Below are 17,391 nucleotides of genomic sequence, written 5' to 3'. Positions count from 1 at the left end.
GACCCCTTTATCATTATGTAATGCCCTTGTCATTTTTTATCTTTGTTGGTTTATAGTCTGTTTTGTCAGAAACTAGGATTGCAACCCTGCTTTTTTCTGTTTTCTATTTGCTTGGTAAATTTTCCTCCATCCTTTTCTTTTGAAACTATGTGTGGTTTTGCATTTGAGATGGGTCTCTTGAATAGAGCACACCAATGGATCTTGACTTTTTTTATCCAGCTTGCCACTCTGTGTCTTTTAGTTGGGGCATGTAGTTCATTTACATTTAAGTTTAGTGCTGTTATGTGAGAATTTGATCCTGACATCATGATGTTAGTTGGTTACTTTGCAGACTTGTTTATGTATTTATTTCATAGAGTCACTGGTCTGTGTACTTCAGTGTGTTTTTTGTAGTGGCTGGTAATGGTTTTTCCTTTCCATATTTAGTGCTTCCCTCAGGAGCTCTTGCAAGGCAGGCCTGGTGGTGATGAATTCCCTCAGCATCTTCTTGTCTAAACAAGACTGTGTTTCTCCTTCACTTCTCCTTCACTTAGTTTTGCCAGATATGACATCCTTGGTTGGAAATTATTTTCTTTATGAATGTTGGATATTGGCCCCCAATCTCTTCTGGCTTATAGGGTTTCTGCTGAGAGGTCTGCTGTTAGTCTGATGGGTTTCCCTTTAGAGACTACCTGGCCCTTCTCTCTGGCTACCTTTAACATTTTTTCCTTCATTTTGACCTTGGAGAATGTGATGATTATGTATCTTGGGGTTGATCTTCTCATGGAGTATTTTACTGGGGTTCTCTGGACTTCCTGAATTTGAATGTCTTGCTAAGGTTGGGGAAGTTCTCCTGGATGATACCCTGAAGTGTGTTTTCTAATTTGGTTCTATTCTTCCCATCTCTTTTAGGTACCCCTATCAGTTGTAGGTTTGGTCTTTTAACATAATCCCACAGTTCTTGGAGGTTTTGTTCATTCCTTTTCATTCTTTATTCTCTAATCATGTCTGCCTGCCTTATTTCAGTAAGATAGTCTTCAAGCTCTGATATCCTTTCTTCTTCTTGGTCTATTCACCTATTGATACTTTTGTTTGATTTGTGAAGTTCTCATGTTGTGTTTTTCAGCTCCATCAGATTGTTTATGTTCCTCTCTAAACTGGTTATTCTGGTTAACAGCTCCTGTATGTTTTGTCATGTTTTTTAGCTTCTTTGCGGTGAGAACATAATCCTTTAGCTCAGTGAAGTTCATTATAATCCATCTTCTGGAGTCTATTTCTGTCAATTCATCCATCTCAGCCTCAACCCAGTTCTATGTCCTTGCTAGAGACGTGTTGTGATCATTTGGAGGTGAAGAGGCACTCTGGATTTTTGAGTTTTCAGCATTTTTGCAATGATTCTTTCTAATCTTCATGGGTTTATTTACCTTTGATATTTGAGGCTGCTGACTTTTGGGTGGGGTTTTCGTGGGGTCTCTTTCATTGATGTTGTTGTTGCTACTTTGTTTTCTTTTAGCAGTCAGGCCCCTTTTCTGTGGGGCTGCTGTGGTTTGCTTGGGGTGCACTCCAAACCCTATTCACCTGGGCCCCACCCACCCCTGGAGACATCACCAGTGGAGGCTACAGACCAGCCAAGAGGGCAGCCTGCTCCTTCCTCAGGGAGCTCTATCTCAGAGAGGCACTGAGCTGATGCTCCCGGGAATGCTCCTGTATAAGGTGTCTGGAGACTCCTGTTTGGAGGTCTCAGTCAGGAGGAGCAGGACCAGGGACCCATTTAAATAAGCAGTCTGTCTGCCCCTTGGTGGGGCACATGTGCTGCACTGGGTGGAATCCCCCTCATCTGGGCTGCCCTGACTCTCCAGAGCCAGCAGGCAGAAAAGACTAAGATTACTGATCCACGATATTGCAGCCACCCCTTCCTCACAGGGGCTCCTCTCAGGGTTATCAGAGTTCTGTCCATAAACCCCTGGCTGGGGATACTGAGATTCCCACAGGGAGACCCTGCCCAATGAGGAGGAGTGGATCAGGGTCCTGCTTAAAGAAGCAGTCTGGCCACGAATTGATCCAGCAGCTGTGCTGCACTGTGGTGAACTGCTCTGGGTCCAGACCACCCATCTCACTGGCATGGGTAGCAGGGGAAAACGGCCTACTGGAGCTGCAGTGATCGTGTTGCCCCTCCTCAACTCCCCACCCTGGAAATTCGGTCCTCTTAGGCAGTCTCTAGAGGGCTGGGCTGGCCGGGGAAGATTCCAAGCCAATGGGTTTCAGTTTGTGGTGTTCCAGTGAAGTGAGGCTGCTTGGCTCCCTGGCTTCAGCTCCCTTTCCTGGCTTTAGCTGAGATGGAGTGGAGGAATCTCCCACCTTGTGGAAGTTGCCAGAGCTGGAGTATGCAAATACTCCTGTGTTTCAGTGCCTTCTCACTCAGTCGCTCGCCTGAGAAGCCACCATGGGTCTCCCCAGCTTTGTGCTTGGGACCCAAGGCTCTAGGAGCATGGGCTCAGTGGGGGACCTCTTGATCCACAGGTTGCAAGGATTGGGAAAAGCTGTGGTTTTCAGGGAGAGGAGACACAATTCCTCACTCTCTCCTTTGCCCTGTGCAGCTGCTGGGTGGGCCATCACTCCACCCTGCTTTCCTCACTCTCTGTGGGTTGTGCCAACCACCTAGTCAGTCCCAAAGAGAACTTTGCTACCTCAATTGAAGATGCAGAGTTCACTCACGGTTTTCATCCTTCTCAGTGGAAACTGCAGAGTGGAGTTGTTTGTATTCCGCCATCTTGGCTGCTCCGCGCTTTCTCTGGCACTATTTTTTCTTTTACTAATGATTTATACCTGTTTTTTCATTGAGTACCTCATTCCTTTTCCCTTAGGTTTATTTTGTTACTCTTTTATTCTTATTTTTGTGTTGGGTGCTCATGTAATTTATCATCTTTTTAATAACAATGATTGAAGCTATGATGTTTCCATGAGTACATTTAGCCATGTTTAACAGGTTTCTAAGAGTAGTTTAAAAACAATTTTTTAATCTAAATATTCTGATGGAATGGGTAAGGAATGTAGAATGAAAAAATGTAGAGTGCATTAGAAGACTAACGCAAGGTAATTTCCTCCCTAAACATCAAGAGCTTCTTTTAAATTCAGAAGCTTGTGTAATTAATGCTGAGAAAATTGGAAAACACATACGTAAAACACTAAATTATTAAATAAGTACTGCTGTTATGGTATTTGAACTTGAACTCTATAATATAGTGTCCACAGTTGTCTTAGAAGACTGACAGGAGCAAGAAGCATGCTTAGCATGGGCATCTCACTTACACCCATCTGGAGTATCAGTGACCTATATGCACTCTCTCTACTTCACCAACTACAGTAACTAGAAACTAGATAGCCTCTCACCATTTTATCATTCAATCATTTGCCGTTACATTTGGAGAAGGATTTAAAATGTAATTATTCTTTAAAAGTCAGAAGAATTAAATTGGACTCAGGCCAGAGTCTGATGAAGTATGATAAACAAATCACACAAAGCAGATTCTATTTTATGAATTCTAGCCAACAGAACCAGAATACACTGAAAATCATTTAAAAATATCTGACTTGAACTCACTGTTTTTTTCGATTTTGCTTCTTTATTTTTAATTGACAATAATGGTATATATTTATGGAGTCCAATGTGATACTGGTACATATTATAAAAAGATCCTATCAAGCTAATTAACACATCTCTTACCTCACCACCTTAGCACTTTTTTGTGGTGAGAATGTTTTAAAAAGTTGATTCTTTTAGCAATTTTGAAATATACAATAAATTACTATTAACTGAACTTAGAGTTTTTATAACAGCAAAAATAAGTTTAGATCTTAAGGGACTGACCCAGAGTCAAAAAACTTATGTTAGAGGTGGTACTACAACCAACCTCAGTGCATAGCATATTTCATACCACTGATTTGTGTTATAAATGTATTATTTATTTGTAACAATCAGGACGTTATGATAGTATCCTGAAATTATTTGTTGTTGGTTAAAGGACACTGAAAAGTAAGTAAACACCTTCATGTTTTATAATACAATATTGCTTTGACCCAATTTTTTTCTCTCATAGTTTATAAGTCAAGTATATATGGAATCTGAACTACTTTTCAAAGAATCTTTATGTGTAAACTCTACTATTAAAATAGCATTGTTACCTCTATATGTCTTACGAAACCCTATTTTAAATGACGACGTAAGAGCCATGCTGAACCTACATTTCCTATATTTCCCCATAGTGTATTAAGAGCAATAAACATCAGCTGTCAAAAAAAATCTGAAATCTACACCATGAACAGGATTTCAATTACATTTAAAAGATAATTTTCTAAAGGATCAGCCAAATGGATTTGAGGGCCCATGGCAAATCTTATAGTCATGACTTCCACCACTATTGGAGTAACCTGAAACATACTTTGTTAAAATTATCCAAAAGTCCTATGTGTAACTTTCCACAAATGAATACCAGGCAGAACAAAGAACCAAAAACGACAGAAAAATTATTTGTGAATACAGCAAAATTACTGTCTTCTACTGAGAATAAGGGAAGAAGGGGGGGAGACAAATGCATGGGCATTGTTTGAGTCATATTCTGGAAATCTGTTCACAATGAACCACTAAAATAATCCACAGTCTAAATTATGGAAATATTTTGCTTAAAAATACTCTATATGGAAAAAATGATTCTTTTTCCTGTTAATCTTAGGAACTCAGTCTTTCGAATTTCCTCACCATAAGACGACTTAACCACCTTTAAAAGTGACTTAAATAATTACAGTAAAACATGTACAAGTATGTCAGTACCCTGAATTATCCAGCTCTTAACCAAGCTTACCACACAAAAAATGTAAATCAAAGAAAACAATGGCCATCATTCATTGAGCTCCTTTCCAGAGTCTGTCCTGTTCCTTTGAACTAGATATATGCCTGTGCCAGTGCTGAGCTATCTTACAGTATAGAAATTTGAGTATTAGGCATTTTAAGCAAAATCATTCACTTTTTCTTAAAGCAACAGAGATTTTAGGAAGAACACAAACTCTGGAATGAAACATGAATTCTGTAGCTATCATTTGCATCCTCTTTGGTGAGACACAATGACCTAGCCTCAGTTTTCTCATTTACAAAGTAGCTTAACATTTCTACACAACGGGGCTTTAGTCAGAATGTTTCAAGGTATGTTCACTTGGCACTTTACATTTTGACTCGGCACTCTACACATGCTATTAAAAGTTGCTTACACTTTTCATGCAATGATTTAAAAATCCAGCAACAATGTTCTAATATCAAATTTAACTAGTGAAATGATGTACAATTTTATGACTAAAATTAAATAGCTTTCTTAGATTCACTAGAGATTAGTTCTGGGAAGTACTGTGTTTTCCAAGCACACCAAGTAAGTCTTGAAGAGAAAGGGAAAATTCATAATGACGAGGGGACTGCACATGGCTGCAAGCCCACTTCACTTTCAAGTCAATTTTTAGGAAGTGTTTGATATCCTTCTCTAATGCTCTCTCTTCTGTTCCTGATCTGTCATAATGCATGACGCACACATAAACTTCCATCCATAGGCATTCTTCTTCCCCTTCTTTTCACCTTGAACCACAGATACTTCTTCATCTCCTTTCTCTTGAATGGAAGAAATATCCCAACTTTTAGGTGGTGGTGTCTCTTTTTGAGATTGTTCGTCACTGGGCTGCTGGACCTAGGAATACGTGTGTGCAAATTAAAAGTTTTGTTATTAATATATGTCAATAAAGATGACATCAGCAAGATGGTGGAGTAGAAAGTTTCAAGCTCCAACCCCAGCCCACAGAAAGTTTGACTAGCAACTATTCACAGACAAGAACACCTTTTTGAAAACACCAATAAATGGAATCAAGCCCAAGACAACTGTGTGATCCTTGGAACTGAATGAAAACCAATTTAAAGGGGTAAGAAGAAGGCCGGGCGCGGTGGCTCAAGCCTGTAATCCCAGCACTTTGGGAGGCCGAGACGGGCGGATCACGAGGTCAGGAGATCGAGACCATCCTGGCGAACACGGTGAAACCCCGTCTCTACAAAAAAATACAAAAAACTAGCCGGGCGAGGCGGTGGGCGCCTGTAGTCCCAGCTACTCGGGAGGCTGAGGCAGGAGAATGGCATAAACCCGGGGGGCGGAGCTTGCAGTGAGCTGAGATCCGGCCACTGCACTCCAGCCCAGGCGACAGAGCCAGACTCCGTCTCAAAAAAAAAGGGGGTAAGAAGAATGGTCTCATTTCAACTGCACCACCGTTCCACCTCCCCTAAGTTGACACAATTCCATATAGAGAAGATTTCTCTGAGTGCATGATTGCTACAAGGGGAAAAGAGAACCAGAGGCAGTCATCAGGCTTTCCTAGCATTATTAGATGCTTCTCAAAAAGCCTACTCTAGTCTCACCTCATGGGAAACACCAAATGTAATGGGCCCAAGTGGCCAGGGTCAGATAGAAACAAAGAAAGGAGGCAGAGATCATGGTGACCAGCACATGGATCTTTGTGGTACCTCTATGTTCCTGCTACCTGTTGTACATGATTGGAGACATCAGCCAACTTTATAGCCACCTATAAAGTTGAGTTGGTCACTTTCAGAAGCCCAGGGGAGGGTCAACATAGCTTAAATACTTAGATGTCTAGTTTCCATGCCTGGCCTCAGAGCCCAGTCCAATGATTCACCCAAGCAAGGAGATGCCCACCTCTGGCCATCTTGGAGATGTGTATAGACTAGATCTGCTTGACTCACAAGTCTTCACTCAGCCAAAACATCCACTCAAGCAGAAAGACCCCCACCTCTGCACATTGCAGAGAAGTGTTTACCTACTTGATCTAGAAGGTCAAAGAGCTTTTTGACTCAGCCAAAACCCCATCCCACAGCTCTTCCAGGAGAGGGAGGTAATCCTAAATCATGCATTTCACAGAACCATATCTTCTGGTCCCACCCACCCTGAGCAGCAATTCTGCCTCACCTCAGAGCCCAGCTTGCAGTCTTGCCCAACTACTCATCCCAAAGAGCAGAACTGCCCAGCCAGGGAATACATCCTGTGACCAACCTGACAAGAAGCCATTGCAGTAACTAGCCAGCAGCTCTGCCTGACAACAGTCTCACCAGTAGTGTCACCAGACAGCAGAACCTAGACAGCAGCCCCACCTAACATCAGAGCAAAGACAGTGCAGCAATCCAGCCAAATAGGGAACTCACAACAAGCTCTGCCTACCCATCAACAGCTAGACCTTCCAGAATCACAGGCTAAAGACTTCAATATCCCACTTTCAACAATGGACAGATTATCCAGACAGAAAATTAATCAGGAAACATGGGACACAAACAACAGTTTAGAACAAATGGGCCCAACATATATATACGGACCATTCCATCCAAGAAAAGAATACACATTATTCTCAACTGCACTTAGAACATTCTCCAGGATTGATCACATTAGGACACAAAACAAGCCTTAGCAAATTTTAGGTGACTGAAATCATATCAAGTGTCTTTTCTGACCACAATGGCATGAAACTACAAATCGATAAAAGTAGAATTCCAGAAAACTTACATACATGGAAATTAAACAACATGCTCTTGAACAACCGGTGGATCCACAAAAAAATAAAAGGGAAATCAAAAAAATATTTGGGAAAAACAAAAATAAAAATGCAACATACCACCCATGTTTATAAAATACAACAAAAGCAGTTCTAAAAGGAAAGTTGATAGTAATAAATGCCTACATCAAAAAGAAGAAAGCTCTCAAAAATAATTTCACATTACTTTTCAAGAGAAAGAACAAATTAAGCCCAAAGTTAGCAGAAAGAAAGATATAGCGGAATAGGAGCAGCTCCAGTCTCCAACTCCCAGCGCGAGCGACACAGAAGACCGGTGATTTCTGCATTTTCAACTGAGGTACTGGGTTCATCTCACTGGGGATTGCCGGACGATCGGTGCTGGTCAGCTGCTGCAGCCCGACCAGCGAGAGCTGAAGCAGGGCGAGGCATTGCCTTCCCTGGGAAGCGCAAGGGGGAAGGGAGTCCCTTTTCCTAGCCAGGGGAACTGAGACACACAACACCTGGAAAATCGGGTAACTCCCACCCCAATACTGCGCTTTAAGCAAACAGGCACACCAGGAGATCATATCCCACACCTGGCCGGGAGGGTCCCACACCCACGGAGCCTTCCTCATTGCTAGCACAGCAGTCTGTGATCTACCGGCAAGGCAGCAGCGAGGCTGGGGGAGGGGCGCCTGCCATTGCTGAGGCTTAAGTAGGTAAACAAAGTTGCTGGGAAGCTTGAACTGGGTGGAGCTCACAGCAGCTCAAGGAAACCTGCCTGTCTCTGTAGACTTCACCTCTGGGGACAGGGCACAGTAAACTAAACAAACGCAGCAGACACTTCTGCAGACGCAAATGACTCTGTCTGACAGCTTTGAAGAGAGCAGTGGATCTCCCAACACGGAGGTTGAGATCTGAGAAGGGACAGACTCCCTGCTCAAGTGGGTCCCTGACCCCTGAGTAGCCTAACTGGGAGACATCCCCCACTAGGGGCAGTCTGACACCCCACACCTCACAGAGAGGAGTACACCCCTGAGCGGAAGCTTCCAAAGCAAGAATCAGACAGGTACACTCGCTGTTCAGAAATATTCTATCTTCTGCAGCCTCTGCTGCTGATACCCAGGCAAACAGGGTCTGGAGTGGACCTCAAGCAATCTCCAACAGACCTACAGCTGAGGGTCCTGACTGTTAGAAGGAAAACTATCAAACAGGAAGGACACCTACACCAACACCCCATCAGTACATCACCATCATCAAAGACCAGAGGCAGATAAAACCACAAAGATGGGGAAAAAGCAGGGCAGAAAAGCTGGAAATTCAAAAAATAAGAGCGCATCTCCCCCGGCAAAGGAGCGCAGCTCATCGCCAGCAATGCATCAAAGCTGGACGGAGAATGACTTTGACGAGATGAGAGAAGAAGGCTTCAGTCCATCAAATTTCTCAGAGCTAAAGGAGGAATTACGTACCCAGCGCAAAGAAACTAAAAATCTTGAAAAAAAAGTGGAAGAATTGATGGCTAAAGTAATTAATGCAGAGAAGGTCATAAACGAAATGAAAGAGATGAAAACCATGACACGAGAAATACGTGACAAATGCACAAGCTTCAGTAACCGACTCGATCAGCTGGAAGAAAGAGTATCAGCGATTGAGGATCAAATGAATGAAATGAAGCGAGAAGAGAAACCAAAAGAAAAAAGAAGAAAAAGAAATGAACAAAGCCTGCAAGAAGTATGGGATTATGTAAAAAGACCAAATCTACGTCTGATTGGGGTGCCTGAAAGTGGGGGGAAAATGGAACCAAGTTGGAAAACACTCTTCAGGATATCATCCAGGAGAAATTCCCCAACCTAGTAGGCCAGGCCAACATTCAAATCCAGGAAATACAGAGAACGCCACAAAGATACTCCTCGAGAAGAGCAACTCCAAGACACATAATTGCCAGATTCACCAAAGTTGAAATGAAGGAAAAAATCTTAAGGGCAGCCAGAGAGAAAGGTCGGGTTACCCACAAAGGGAAGCCCATCAGACTAACAGCAGATCTCTCCACAGAAACTCTACAAGCCAGAAGAGAGTGGGGGCCAATATTCAACATTCTTAAAGAAAAGAATTTTAAACCCAGAATTTCATATCCAGCCAAACTAAGTTTCATAAGTGAAGGAGAAATAAAATCCTTTACAGATAAGCAAATGCTTAGAGATTTTGTCACCACTAGGCCTGCCTTACAAGAGACCCTGAAGGAAGCACTAAACATGGAAAGGAACAACCGGTACCAGCCATTGCTAAAACATGCCAAAATGTAAAGACCATCGAGGCTAGGAAGAAACTGCATCAACTAACGAGCAAAATAACCTGTTAATATCATAATGGCAGGATCAAGTTCACACATAACAATATTAACCTTAAATGTAAATGGACTAAAAGCTCCAATTAAAAGACACAGACTGGCAAACTGGATAAAGAGTCAAGACCCATCAGTCTGCTGTATTCAGGAGACCCATCTCACACGCAGAGACATACATAGGCTCAAAATAAAGGGATGGAGGAAGATTTACCAAGCAAATGGAGAACAAAAAAAAGCAGGGGTTGCAATACTAGTCTCTGATAAAACAGACTTTAAACCATCAAAGATCAAAAGAGACAAAGAAGGCCATTACATAATGGTAAAGGGATCAATTCAACAAGAAGAGCTAACTATCCTAAATATATATGCACCCAATACAGGAGCACCCAGATTCATAAAGCAAGTCCTTAGAGACTTACAAAGAGACTTAGACTCCCATACAATAATAATGGGAGACTTCAACACTCCACTGTCAACATTAGACAGATCAACGAGACAGAAAGTTAACAAGGATATCCAGGAATTGAATTCATCTCTGCAGCAAGCAGACCTAATAGACATCTATAGAACTCTCCACCCCAAATCAACAGAATATACATTCTTCTCAGCACCACATCGTACTTACTCCAAAATTGACCATGTAATTGGAAGTAAAGCACTCCTCAGCAAATGTAAAAGAACAGAAATTATAACAAACTGTCTTTCAGACCACAGTGCCATCAAACTAGAACTCAGGACTAAGAAACTCAATCAAAACTGCTCAACTACATGGAAACTGAACAACCTGCTCCTGAAAGACTACTGGGTACATAACGAAATGAAGGCAGAAATAAAGATGTTCTTTGAAACCAATGAGAACAAAGATACAACATACCAGAATCTCTGGGACACATTTAAAGCAGTGTGTAGAGGGAAATTTATAGCACTAAATGCCCACAAGAGAAAGCTGGAAAGATCTAAAATTGACACTCTAACATCACAATTAAAAGAACTAGAGAAGCAAGAGCAAACACATTCAAAAGCTAGCAGAAGGCAAGAAATAACTAAGATCAGAGCAGAACTGAAGGAGATAGAGACACAAAAAACCCTCCAAAAAATCAATGAATCCAGCAGTTAGTTTTTTGAAAAGATCAACAAAATTGACAGACCACTAGCCAGACTAATAAAGAAGAAAAGAGAGAAGAATCAAATCGACGCAATAAAAAATGATAAAGGGGATATCACCACCGACACCACAGAAATACAAACTACCATCAGAGAATACTATAAACACCTCTACACAAATAAACTGGAAAATCTAGAAGACATGGATAATTTCCTGGACACTTACACTCTTCCAAGACTAAACCAGGAAGAAGTTGAATCCCTGAATAGACCAATAGCAGGCTCTGAAATTGAGGCAATAATTAATAGCCTACCAACCAAAAAAAGTCCAGGACCAGATGGATTCACAGCTGAATTCTACCAGAGGTACAAGGAGGAGTTGGTACCATTCCTTCTGAAACTATTCCAATCAATAGAAAAAGAGGGAATCCTCCCTAACTCATTTTATGAGGCCAACATCATCCTGATACCAAAGCCTGGCAGAGACACAACAAAAAAAGAGAATTTTAGACCAATATCCCTGATGAACATCGATGCAAAAATCCTCAATAAAATACTGGCAAACCGGATTCAGCAACACATCAAAAAGCTTATCCACCATGATCAAGTGGGCTTCATCCCTGGGATGCAAGGCTGGTTCAACATTTGCAAATCAATAAACATAATCCAGCATATAAACAGAACCAAAGACAAGAACCACATGATTATCTCAATTGATGCAGAAAAGGCTTTTGACAAAATTCAACAGCCCTTCATGCTAAAAACGCTCAATAAATTCGGTATTGATGGAATGTACCTCAAAATCATAAGAGCTATTTATGACAAACCCACAGCCAATATCATACTGAATGGGCAAAAACTGGGAAAATTCCCTTTGAAAACTGGCACAAGACAGGGATGCCCTCTCTCACCACTCCTATTCAACATAGTGTTGGAAGTTCTGGCTAGGGCAATCAGGCAAGAGAAAGAAATCAAGGGTATTCAGTTAGGAAAAGAAGAAGTCAAATTGTCCCTGTTTGCAGATGACATGATTGTATATTTAGAAAACCCCATTGTCTCAGCCCAAAATCTCCTTAAGCTGATAAGCAACTTCAGCAAAGTCTCAGGATACAAAATTAATGTGCAAAAATCACAAGCATTCTTATACACCAGTAACAGACAAACAGAGAGCCAAATCAGGAATGAACTTCCATTCACAATTGCTTCAAAGAGAATCAAATACCTAGGAATCCAACTTACAAGGGATGTAAAGGAACTCTTCAAGGAGAACTATAAACCACTGCTCGGTGAAATAAAAGAGGACACAAACAAATGGAAGAACATACCATGCTCATGGATAGGAAGAATCAATATCGTGAAAATGGCCATACTGCCCAAGGTAATTTATAGATTCAATGCCATCCCCATCAAGCTACCAATGAGTTTCTTCACAGAATTGGAAAAAACTGCTTTAAAGTTCATATGGAACCAAAAAAGAGCCCGCATCTCCAAGACAATCCTAAGTCAGAAGAACAAAGCTGGAGGCATCACGCTACCTGACTTCAAACTATACTACAAGGCTACAGTAACCAAAACAGCATGGTACTGGTACCAAAACAGAGATATAGACCAATGGAACAGAACAGAGTCCTCAGAAATAATACCACACATCTACAGCCATCTGATCTTTGACAAACCTGAGAGAAACAAGAAATGGGGAAAGGATTCCCTATTTAATAAATGGTGCTGGGAAAATTGGCTAGCCATAAGTAGAAAGCTGAAACTGGATCCTTTCCTTATTCCTTATACGAAAATTAATTCAAGATGGATTAGAGACTTAAATGTTAGACCTAGTACCATAAAAATCCTAGAGGAAAACCTAGGTAGTACCATTCAGGACATAGGCATGGGCAAAGACTTCATGTCTAAAACACCAAAAGCAATGGCAGCAAAAGCCAAAATTGACAAATGGGATCTCATTAAACTAAAGAGCTTCTGCACAGCAAAAGAAACTACCATCAGAGTGAACAGGCAACCTACAGAATGGGAGAAAATTTTTGCAATCTACTCATCTGACAAAGGGCTAATATCCAGAACCTACAAAGAACTCAAACAAATTTACAAGAAAAAAACAAACAACCCCATCAAAAAGTGGGCAAAGGATATGAACAGACATTTCTCAAAAGAAGACATTCATACAGCCAACAGACACATGAAAAAATGCTCATCATCACTGGCCATCAGAGAAATGCAAATCAAAACCACAATGAGATACCATCTCACACCAGTTAGAATGGCAATCATTAAAAAGTCAGGAAACAACAGGTGCTGGAGAGGATGTGGAGAAATAGGAACACTTTTACACTGTTGGTGGGATTGTAAACTAGTTCAACCATTATGGAAAACAGTATGGCGATTCCTCAAGGATCTAGAACTAGATGTACCATATGACCCAGCCATCCCATTACTGGGTATATACCCAAAGGATTATAAATTATGCTGCTATAAAGACACATGCACACGTATGTTTATTGCAGCACTATTCACAATAGCAAAGACTTGGAATCAACCCAAATGTCCATCAGTGACAGTCTGGATTAAGAAAATGTGGCACATATACACCATGGAATACTATGCAGCCATCAAAAAGGATGAGTTTGTGGATTAAGAAAATGTGGCACATATACACCATGGAATACTATGCAGCCATCAAAAAGGATGAGTTTGTGTCCTTTGTAGGGACATGGATGCAGCTGGAAACCATCATTCTTAGCAAACTATCACAAGAACAGAAAACCAAACACCGCATGTTCTCACTCATAGGTGGGAACTGAACAATGAGATCACTCGGACTCAGGAAGGGGAACATCACACACCGGGGCCTATCATGGGGAGGGGGGAGGGGGGAGGGATTGCATTGGGAGTTATACCTGATGTAAATGACGAGTTGATGGGTGCAGCACAGCAACATGGCACAAGTATACATATGTAACAAACCTGCACGTTATGCACATGTACCCTAGAACTTAAAGTATAATAATAATAAATAAATTAAAAAAAAATTTAAAAAAAAAACCAAAAAAAAAAAAAAAAAGAAAGAAAGATATAGCAAAGGTCAGAGCAGAAATAAACAAAATACAAACTAAAAAGGAATAAAAAAAATCAATGAAAGTAAGTGTTGGGTTTTTGGAAAGATAAACAAAACCAACAAAACTTTAGATAAACTACCAAAGAAAAAAAGTGAGACAATTCAAATGAATCAGAAATAAAAGAGACATTGCAGCTGATAAGAAATCAATAAGTTCCTAGACACATGAAACTTACAAAGACTGAATCATGAAGAAATAAAAAATCTGAACAACACAATAATAAGATTAATCAGTCATAAAAATTCCTCCCATCAAAGAAAAGCACAGGAACTGATGGCTTCACTGCTGAATTCTATCAAACATTTGAAGAATGAATGCCAATATTTCTCAAACTCTTCCAAGAAATAAAATGAGGAAATATTTTCAAACTGTTTTTATGAGGCCAGCACTAGTCTGCTACCAAAGCTAGACAAGGACATTACAATAAAAGTTATTAATTAACATAGATGCAAAAATCCTCAACAAAATAGTAGCAAACCGAATTCTACAACACATTAAAAGATCATCCACTGTGATCAAATGAGACTTATCCCTGGGTTTGAAGGATGGTTCAACATATGCAAATCAATAAATGTGATATTTCACATCACATAACAGAATGAAGGATAAAAACCATATAATCACCTCATGAGATGCAGGAAATAATTTGACACATTCAACATTTTTTTCATGATAAGAACTCTCATGGAATTATGTTTTGAAGGAATGTACATCAGCACAAGAAAAGCCATAGAGAAGAGGTCTATGGCAAATATTATACTCCATGGTGAAAAGTCTTTCCTCTAAGATCTGGAAGAAGATAAGGATGCTTACTCTAGCCACTTCTATTCAACATAGTAGTGGAAAACCTCAACAGGGTAATTACGTAGGAGAAAGACATAGAAGGCATCCAAACTGAAAAGGTAGAAGATAAATTGTCACCGTTGGCTCATGACATAATCTTATATATAGTAAACCTTACAGATGCCACTGTAAAGTTGTAGGATACAAAGTCAACATGCAAAAATCGCTAGCATTTCTACACATTAACCATTAACTATCTGAAAAAGAAAATGGGAACAATCCTGTTTACAATAGCAATGACAAAGAATACTCAGGAGTAAATTTAACCAATGAGGTGAGAGAACTGTACAATGAAAAGTATAAAAACACTGACAAAAAAAAAAATCAAAGACACAAAACATGGAAAGAAACCCCATAATTCATGGATTACAAGAATTGATATTGTTAAAATATGTATACTACCCAAGGTGACCCACAGAGTCAATGCAGTCCCTACCAAAATTTCAATGTTTTTATTCAGGGAAATAGAAAAAAATTCTAAAATTCACAGGAAACCACTAAAAATACTAAACTGTCAAGGCAATCATGAGCAAAAAGAACAAAGCTAGAAGCATCATTGTACCTGATTTCAAGCTATATTACAAAGCTATAGTAAATAAAATAGTATTGCACTGACAGAAAACAGTTACATTGACCAGCAGAGCAGAACAGAGAGCCCAGAACTGAACTCATACATGTACAGTCAAATGATTTTTTTAACAAAGTTGCCAAAAATACACAATAAGGAAAGGATAAATGGTGTGAAAACTGGATATTCACATGAAGATAATTGCGAAACTGGACCCTTATCTCACACTAGATACAAAAGTCAACTTAGAGTGAATTAAAAACATAAGACCTGAAACTGCAAAATTACTAGAAGAAAACAGTGGGAAAACTACAAAACATGGTCTAGGCAATGATTTTTTGCATTTAACTGCAAAAGCGTAGGCAACAAAAGTAAAAAGAGATAAATGAGATTACATAAAATTAAAAAGCTTCTGCACAGCAAAGGAAACGAGTATAAAGAAACAACCTAATGATTAAGGAAAATATCTGAAAACCACACATACAATAAGGGGTTAATATCCAAAATATATCAGGAATTCAAACAATTCAATATCAAGAAAAAATCTAAAAAATGGGCAAGAAACTTGAATAGACTTTTTTTTTTTTTTTGAAACAGAGTCTCGCTCTGTCACCCAGGCTGGAGTGCAGTGGTGCGATCTCGGCTTACTGCAAGCTCCACCTCCTGGGTTCACACTGTGCTCCTGCCTCAGCCTCCCGAGTAGCTGGGACTACAGGCGCCTGCCACCATGCCCAGCTAATTTTTTGTATTTTTAGTGGAGACAAGGTTTCACTGTGTTGGCCAGAATGGTCTCAATCTCCTGACCTCCTGATCTGCCAGCCTCGGCCTCCCAAGGTGCTGGGATTACAGGCATTAGCCACCGTGCCCACCTGAACAGACATTTTTCAAAAGAAGACATACAAATGACCAACAGATATATGTTAAAAATGGTTGATATCACTCATCATTAGTAAAATGCAAATTAAAACCACAATGAGATATTATCTCACACATGTCAGGATGGCTATTGTCAAAAAGATGACAAGTGCTGGCAAGGATGTGGCGAAATGGGAACATTTGTACATTGCTGGCAAGAATATAAATTAGTACAGTCATTATGGAAAACAGTAAGGAAGTTCCTCAACAAACTAAAAGTCGATAAACCATATGATCTAGCCATCCCCCTTCTTGATATTTGCCAAAAAAAAATTGAAATCAGTTTGCTGAAGAGATGTCTGCACTGCCATGTTCACTGCAGCACTATTCACCATAGACAAGTTATGGAATCAACCTAAGTGTCCATGAACAGATAAATGGATAAATAAAATATGGCATATATACCCAATGGAATATTTTTCAGCTTTAAAAAAGAAGAAAATTCTGTCATTTGCAACAACATGGATAGAATTGGAGAGCATTACATTAAGTGTAATATGTCAGGCAGAGGAAGACAAATACTGCATGATCTCATTTATATGTGGAATCTAAAACAATGAAACTCATATAAGCAGAGAGTAGAATGGTGGTTACAGAGTCTGCAAGGGTTGGGGGAATGAAGAGATGATGGTCAAGGAGTACAAAATTTCAGAGAGATTGAAAGAAAATTTTTGAGATCTATTGCACAGCATGGTAAATACAGTAAATAAAGGTGGATTGTACATTTCAAAGTGGCTGAGTAAATTTCAAATATTCTTACCAACAAAATGGATAAGTACTTGAAGTGATGAATATGTTAATTCACTTAATAATTTCACATTTTATTCATAAATCACAACATCACTTTGTACCCTATATATACTATAAATTCTCAATTTATAATAAAATATATATGCCAATAATATAAATATACATAACACATACAT

The sequence above is a fragment of the Macaca mulatta genome, chromosome X, assembly GCF_049350105.2.
Source record: "Macaca mulatta isolate MMU2019108-1 chromosome X, T2T-MMU8v2.0, whole genome shotgun sequence".
NCBI classification, from domain to species: Eukaryota; Metazoa; Chordata; class Mammalia; order Primates; family Cercopithecidae; genus Macaca; species Macaca mulatta.
Note: the sequence above shows the minus strand (reverse complement) of the source record.